Source organism: Berghia stephanieae, chromosome 5 (assembly GCF_034508935.2).
Source record: "Berghia stephanieae isolate SIO BIC M18660-M18661 chromosome 5, UCSD_Bste_1.3, whole genome shotgun sequence".
NCBI lineage: Eukaryota > Metazoa > Mollusca > Gastropoda > Nudibranchia > Aeolidiidae > Berghia > Berghia stephanieae.
The window spans coordinates 43,736,216-43,744,960 of record NC_088364.1 but is presented as its reverse complement, the minus strand read 5'-3'; positions in this window follow the sequence as shown (position 1 = coordinate 43,744,960).

Here is an 8,745-nt window from a genome sequence, read left to right as displayed (position 1 = left end):
CAACGACATTTTTAACCTTGTAATTTCAGTTATAAAGTTAAGATTATTAGAAGAGATAATTTCTAATGTGAGTGTGTAAATGATGAAAAGGATAGATAATATACTTTTCAAATAAACTCTTTGGTAGTTTGCAACAATGGGAAATGAAATGAAAAATGGATTTAAAAAAAAAAGAAGATAAATACCAGGTTTTGAAAAATACAAATAAAGCTAAGCTTATAAAGTGTAACTACAGCGTACGTGACAAAATGCTGAAAAAGTCTAAACATTCAAACCACCAAGGATTTATCATTGTCAGATCAAAATAATAATGTCTGCAAGATGTAAAATTGCATTCCAAGAGGTCACCAAGTTTAACACAACAGACAGCCCAAATTAATTTTATAAGAAATGATGGGATCTGATACTTGATTATAGTAATTCAGTTGAGAAATAAAATTGACAGAACATTGCAATTGTATGTGTTACAAATGGCTATTTATACAGATGCACATATAAAGCAATCAGGATGCTTATGGTATCATAAACTACGAGAGAGACCTAGAAAAACAACGTTGTACACAAGATTCAAAAACAGTCTTATACGGAATAGATCAACACGACATGGATTCATATAATATACTTACAAGGAAATCCGGGTATCAAATCAATGATTCCTCCATCAAATCTTAATAATGCAGTCATCTTTACTCATCCCCCCCCCCCCCTTTCCAACACATACACACACACACACACACAAACAAACACAAACACACACACACACACACACACACACACACACACACACAATGCTTTCCACGTATTGAACACCTAACCTGCTTGTGTAAAGCTTTTCAGGAATTAAGAAAATACATTTCAGACTATTCGGAATGTACGTATTTTGCTCTGGATCATTTGCAACGTTGTCGGTATGAATATTATGAATAATCTGAACTTATTAAATTACATATTTTAAATAAAGAAGAAGAAGATGAAGAAGAAGAAGAAGAAGAAGAAGAAGAAGAAGATGATGATGATGATGATGATGATGATGATGATGATGATGATGATGATGATGATGATGATGATGATGAAGAGGAGGAAGAGGAGAAGGAGGATGAGGGGCGAGAAAAAGAACACGAAAAAAGAACATTTTTAATATGTCATATCGTGGCCTTCGTAAAGTTATGGCCTGACACTGACCAAAAAATGTCGTCAAAATGCCAGTCATTTTCCACAAAAGAAAACAAATCGTGAGTTGTATTCAATAGTTTAACCAATGAAATAACTTGTTTCCATGAGCTTTACAAACGACAACTCACTAGGCGGTGCAAAAACCAAATAATGACGTCAAACTGCCAGTCCTTTTTGGATTTCAGTGTCAGGCTATAACATAACGATGGCTACGGTCATATCCACCATTTCCTAGGACAATGTATTTCAAATGGCTTACACAAGGAGCCAACGCCAATGTCAGAGTTGTGCAATAATTGCCATCCTTCCGGGCACTGTCGATGTTCAACATAGATGGAATTTGTTCCGAAACAGGACAAAGTGCTGCTAGGCCTCGACGCCACCGTTTTTATAAAGAGAGCAGTGACAACGATACAACTCGGGCCTCAACGAAGCTCGAATCCAGAATCGTTTATTGATGCTATGCGATTTTCCAAAAAACCTTATAACATCCGCCAACTTTATAGTCTGATAGATAGAATTTAGTGAGAACTGCTCATAAAAATGGTTGGCTAAAAACAAAAACAACGTGATAAGTGACGTGAATTTCGTTCTATCTGACACTCGTCTTCAATCCTGTCGGTCCCTGTTTCGTATCCCATATAGATAGTATGCAGATGACGTCACTCAGGTCTTTGTTATTGTTTTTGGACTCCGCGTTTATGAGTAATGCTCACTGAACTGTATTAACCCGACTATAAACGTTCATGGATACACACAGTTTTGTGTGTTGGTCCGTTATACTTCCGGATGGCAATGTTATGAGCTTCTTAGCCAAGCGCATACTATCTATAGATAGTGTGCGATTGGTTAAAAGATCAGATCCGGAAGAATAACGGACCAACACACAAAGTTTGTGTTTGTTTTTAATGTTTTTACTGGTTACACGGCTCTTGCAACACATTAAGGTCATATCAGCGCCAGTAAAAAGGAAAAAGATGGGATAGTAATAAGTTCTAGAATTACAATAAAGCATCCAAGAAAAGGTAAGACAAAGGGGAATTGATTCAAATAGGAAAGATGTAGATTCCAAGAGCACACTATCAAAGTACTAAGTTTGAGATCACTGAAAAGTCTCATCCAGACACAAGCACAGGTCCCAACAAAGAGGGAATACACTCAAATGTATACAAATCATAAATAATATGTAAACAAAGCATAATTCAGTGCTAGACAGAGAGATGATTTACAAGGAAAATAATATCATCTCCCAAAAACTAACTATGCATTTGAATGTTTCCCTCTCAATCAGGGTATCCGGACATGGCCAGGACAAAACCAAGTAATCTCATTCGAAGACAAAGACAGAAAGCAAGTTGTAAAACAAATGACGTCAAAATGCCAGTCTTTTGCCACAAAAGAAAACAAATCTTGAGTTGTATTCAATAGTTCAACCAATGAATAAACTTGTTTCCATGAGCTCTACTAACGACAACTCATTAGACGTTACACAAACTTAAAAAATGACGTCAAACTGCCAGTCCTTGAGGGTTCTAGTGTCAGGCTATATAGATAGTTCGAAGATGACGTCACTCAGGCCTTTGTTATTGTTTTTGCCATCCGCGTTTGTGAGTTGTTCTCACTAAACTGTATAAACCAGACTATAAAAGTTCATGGTTGCACAAAGTTGTGTGTTCGTCCGTTACACTTCCGGATGGCAATGTTGTGAACTCCTTGGCCAAGCGCATTCTATCTATATGTTAACGACGGCTACGGTGACATCAACTTTATTCTATCTATAGTCTGAGTGACGTCAACTTCGTTCTATCTGTAGATAGAACCAAGATGACGTCACTTTGGGCTTTGTTATTGTTTTTTGTCATCAATGTTTATGAGTAATTCTCACTAACCTGCATTAACCAGACTATAATTACGTTCAAGGTTACACATAGTTTTGTGTGTTGATTCGTTATATTTCCGGATGGCAATGTTGTGAGCTCTTAACCAAGCGCATACGATCTATAGGTAGCGCAAAAGTGGGTCCCTGGAAAAGCTCTATTTCGACATTATAATTAGTGTCGAGAAAAAATGGCTATATGCCCTACAGGCCTCAAAATGTCTCGTTCTGCATTATAAGTGTTGCTGTTGAACCTTTGCAATTTAGTGGATATTGTTCTAAATAAAATCTCGCGGTTGTTAATTTTTGCGAATACGGTAAGTTATGATGAGAAGTATCGAACTCGCCTGTTTGAGAGGTAATGTTTGAAGATGGCGACTGCGATGCTGTAAAAATACATATTTATATTATTATTACGATCAAGATAATATTCCGTGAAATTGAGCATGAACGCAGTTTTGAATAAGTGTGGGAAGAGAAAGTGTTTGGATTGAGATGAAGAGAGAAAGAGAAGAGATGAGAAGAAAAAATAGAGAGAGCGAGGGAGAGAGAGAGAGAGGGAGAGAGAGAGAGAGAGAGAGAGAGAGAGAGAGAAAGAGAGAGAAAGAGAGAGAGAGAGGAGGGGGAGGGGAGGGGGGCAGACAAAGGGAGAACAAGAATACAATGGAAAGACAGGGCGAGAGAGGGATTAAGAGGATAAATGAGAGTAACAGAGCGAGAGAGAGAGAGAGAGAGAGAGAGAGAGAGAGAGAGAGAGAGAGAGAGAGAAGAAGAAGAAGAAGAAGAAGAAGAAGAGGAAGAAGAAGATGATGATGATGATGATGATGATGATGATGATGATGATGATGATGATGATGATGAAGCAGTAGAAGAAGAAGAAGAAGAAGAAGAAGAAGAAGAAGAAGAAGAAGAAGAAGAAGAAGAAAATATTGAATCCCTCGCTATATATTCATTTACACCAACATCCGCTAAATCGGATGTAATATGATCTTAGGCTTTTTAAAGCAATCGTTGTATATTTCGTAGAGTCGGGATTATCGATAGGCGTATTGCCGTAGTTCTATAGAATGAGAGGCATTTATTTTTTCTGGTTTCCGTATCAATATCGCGGTAAACTACGTATAAATGTCACTTTAAAAACTGTCAAGAATAATGAAGGTGGATAAGAGAAACGATCGAGTTTCTTTTAAAATCTTTGCACGTTTTGAAAAAACGTTTAACCATATTCAAAAATAAAATCACAAAGAAAACCATACCTTTTTTAGATTATCAGGCTCTAAATGAAACACATGTACATAAAATATTATTATAGCATGTTTAAGTTTCGCGACATAGATAATAATGTTAACCATTTCCTGTTGAGTTTCCAGCTGGTTTGTGAGAAATTCCTTAGATTTCATACAGATAGATAGATAGATAGATAGATAGATAGATAGATAGATAGATAGATAGATAGATAGATAGATAGATAGATAGATAGATAGATAGATGGATGGATAGAAAAATAGACCCAGCTTCCTAATCTCTGCTGGGCGGACTGGGAGGGGAGGGGGGGGGGGAGGTTAGAAAAAATATCGACTGTATCCAGGATTGAACTCGGTCCCTTTGATTGTGAAGCGAGTGCTCTGCCAATTGAGCTATTGGGACCCCCCCCCCCCCCCCCCCCGTCTGGATTAACCAGATGTTAAACATTTAAATTAAATTTAAAACTATCAACAATATGAAATCTTAGTTTATAGCACTCTAGAATACTCTATTCATTCCCCCCAATAAAATGTATTAAAATCAACCCTCTTCTGATCATTTTGGCTATAAATTCAGAGTTAAACATCCCGACATTATACCTTTTTGAGACGACGGGTCACATATTATATTATAAGAATTTTTTTTTTTAAAAGAAGGGGGCAGATACTGACTAGCTGTGCCACTGCCAGTTCTACAAACTTATACAATCATTATTATAAGGAATACTTTTTGGCACTCCACCTAACAAAGTGCACTCAATCGATGTCTCGCGTGCATGTCAGTCGTCCTGTATAAAAAACGAACCTGTCTAAAGACAAAAAGAAACAAAACAAAACAAAGTAAAAAACCCTCATATTATTATACTATCCTTCTCCTCTTCGTCGTCGTCGTCGTCCTCCTCCTCCTCCTCCTCCTCATCCACCTCCTCCTCCTCCTCCTCCTCCTCCTCCTCCATATCTTCCTCCTTCTCTTTTATACGTATTGATATTGATATACCTCCAAACGTTTTTTTAAAACAAAGGGTTATTCTACACCCATTGATCCAACTGATTATTTATAGAATCTGCCAGGCTATATCCTAATAATCGGTCATTTGATGTTGGGAATTTCCTTCTGGCGCACTGTTACCAGATTCATTTGCGAGCGCATACAGACTTTATTACCAAATCGGTTTTGATCGCTAATGGCTCAAAAGGTTCGTCTCGATCTATGTTCATTTTCAAATATAACAGTAGTAACATAATTAAAATCAAATACGCAGGTGAAATATGTTGGCCGGTCAAAACATTGTCTCTGTTGAAAAGGAACAACATCTCGTCTTACGACATGTTACGACATGTAATGCTTGTTGACTTGGGATAATCTGTAAAGCGCCTTGAAGCCAGAGGATACCACTTTTTTTTTTGAAAACCTATGATATAGTAGTCACGTGAAGTGGATACTGCACTAAATATAAACTCATGTTAAAGGTGCCCATGGCTTGCTAATCTGAGGAGAAAAATATAATTCTACAAATAAAAAGCATTTATCCATTTTTCTTTCTAAGGAATGCCACATTCATAATCTGGTTCTTTTATATTAAAAAAAATAATTATCCTATCTATATTATAAATGATTAAACATAGACATTCAAACCAGTATTTAAGTAAGCTTTTATAGCAATTCTATCCATCTATATGTATATATATAATCTATCTATCTGTCAATAAAATCGTGTTATGATACAAACATGGTACTAAGACTAAGAGTAAGACATGTTGAAACATATGATGGTCACACAGGCCTGAATCATCGATGGAGACTACAATATCGTGGTAAATATCTTAATAGTGTCGATCTATCTTTGTATTTATCCATCCATCCAACGATCTATCTCTACATCTATTGTATTTTTTTTTCACCCCATTTTACGCCGACAGCGCTGTTTGTGCTGCCTTATCGGGCAATTTGCCAAAATACCCTGAGGATGGGTAAATTATTACAATCTCTCTGTCTGTCAATCTTTCCATCTACTTTTTCTCATACCTAACTGTTCTCCATCTGTCTATCTTTATTTCTATCATTCTATCTGTCTATCCATCTATGCATCAATATCTATCTATCTATGTATCTATCTATGTATCTATCTATCTATGTATGTATCTATCTATCTATCTATCTATCTATCTATCTATCTATCTATCTATCTATCTATCTATCTATATTTCTATCTCTCTATCTATATATCTATCAATTTATATCCTATATCTTTCTTTTCTTCTATCTACCTGACTATCCATCAATCAATCAATCTATAATAATAATAATAATAATAATAATAATAATAATAATAATAATAATAATAAGAAGAAGAAGAAGAAGAAGAAGAAGAAGAAGAAGAAGAAGAAGAATAACAATAAGAATATTTAATTGAGCTTTTATATAGCGCAATATCCACTAAACGTGCTCAAAGCGCTTTACAGGGGGTCACTGGCCAACAGCAACATTTAACATGTAGGACGGGACATGACGCCTGTTAGGCGATATTACAATTTTTTTCGGACAGAGACAACGCCGTTAACGGCCAGGTACTCATTTTACACCTGTGTACGATGAGAGAATGTGAGTAAATGGCCTTCTCCAAGGACCCAACTATGCTCGGAGCGAGGCCCCGAACCCAGGACCTTTCGATCGGAAAGCGAGTGTCATACCACTATACCACATAGCCACAATCTATATATCTATCTATCTATCTATCTTTTGTATCTCAACTTTTCTCTACCCCTTATCTTAAATAATTAAAATACAAAACAAAGAAAGAAGTTTATATGTAACAACGTATCTGTTATGCCTCCACACATGTTTCCATTCCACGCCAAGAAGGTAGCCAAATTTGAGGACCGAACTCAATTTGGTTTTAACATAAATTAGAGAAAAGCATAGAAAATGATGAAGGATTATTGAACATGTCATATTATGAACTCTGGTGCTTGTGAATGCAGATTGAATACACAGTGAACACCAAACGATTTAAAAGATTAGAGCTGTCAGATTTCGTTATATCAGATGGTAGGTGATTCCCAGTTATAGAAACGAAATCCATCCAACCGGTGTTCGACGGGAAATTGCGACCCTTCTAATTAGTTTCTCTGACAATGGAAATTGACGCAATAGGATTCACCTCCTCGTAATGACGCATAGTAACGTAGTAACTGGTTCTAAACTATCGGAACAATGGCGGACGCCCTTGTGAAATACTTCCCCGACGAGCATAAAATTGCATCAGAGGAGAAAAACATAGTAAATCTGAACATGTTTTTGACTTTTATACATTCTGATCACATGGCATGTGAAAAAGTTCTAGCCGGCATGAAGAATAAAAAGTACCGATTTCCTTTGTTTAGAACCAAGCTGCTGGTTGCTGGGCGGACGTGACATCAGACTATTGAATAATATTGAACAGTTCCTCGGGGCAGAAATGTAGTCATCTCTGAACGGGGAGAGACACTTCTTGGATTCTGTGCCAATAAAAGGAGATATTTTGTGGCAGCCTTAGTCCATGCGCCAACAGGCTACGATATTTATAATCTACATCCGTTGAGTATGAAACATAGCTCACCAGAGGTATGGGGGCTAAGATAAAGAGGCATCGCCCCCTTGCACTCGTTATCTTAAGGTCCAGACACTGCAGAACATCAGGTTGAGCATTGCATTGTGACTTATCTGTGGTTTCAGAACGGTTTACGAGTGTTTGGGTGTTTTTGGAGATATTAGTGGATCGTTATGACATTGTAGTACAATTCATTAGAAGCTGCTGCCACTCAACGTTGTAGACGATTGGACTCTCTCTCTCTCTCTCTCTCTCTCTCTCTCTCTCTCTCTCTCTCTCTCTCTCCCTCTCCCTCTCTCTCTCTCTCTCTCTCTCTCTCTTTCTTTCTCTCTCTATCTATCTATCTATCTATCTATCTATCTATCTATCTATCTATCTATCTATCTATCTATCTATCTATCTATCTATCTATCTATCTATCTATCTATCTCCCCCCTCTTTCTCTATCTATCTCTCTCCTCTTCTCTCTCTCCTCTTCTCTCTCTCTCTCTCTCTCTCTCTCTCTCTATATATATATATATATATATATATATATATATATAAATTCAATACTTGAGGATTGTTCTTTATATCCGTGCTCTAAACGTAGCTGATTATGCGAAAATTACAACATTTATTGTAGCGTGGGTGGCAAGAGGTAGGAATGATAAAAACAAAAACCAGTGTGGACATCGATTAATAGAGCCTTATGAGACTGATAATCATGACTCCATTCCTACTCACCCCTCTGCCTCACTGGACTGTGAACCTTTTAGTCGCGGAAATTAAGCTAAGATCGTGAAAATTTCGTCAGAACAGTATGAAAATTGGCATTGAGCTTCCCAAGATTCCGCAAGAACAAGAAATGAAACGGAAGTGGTTG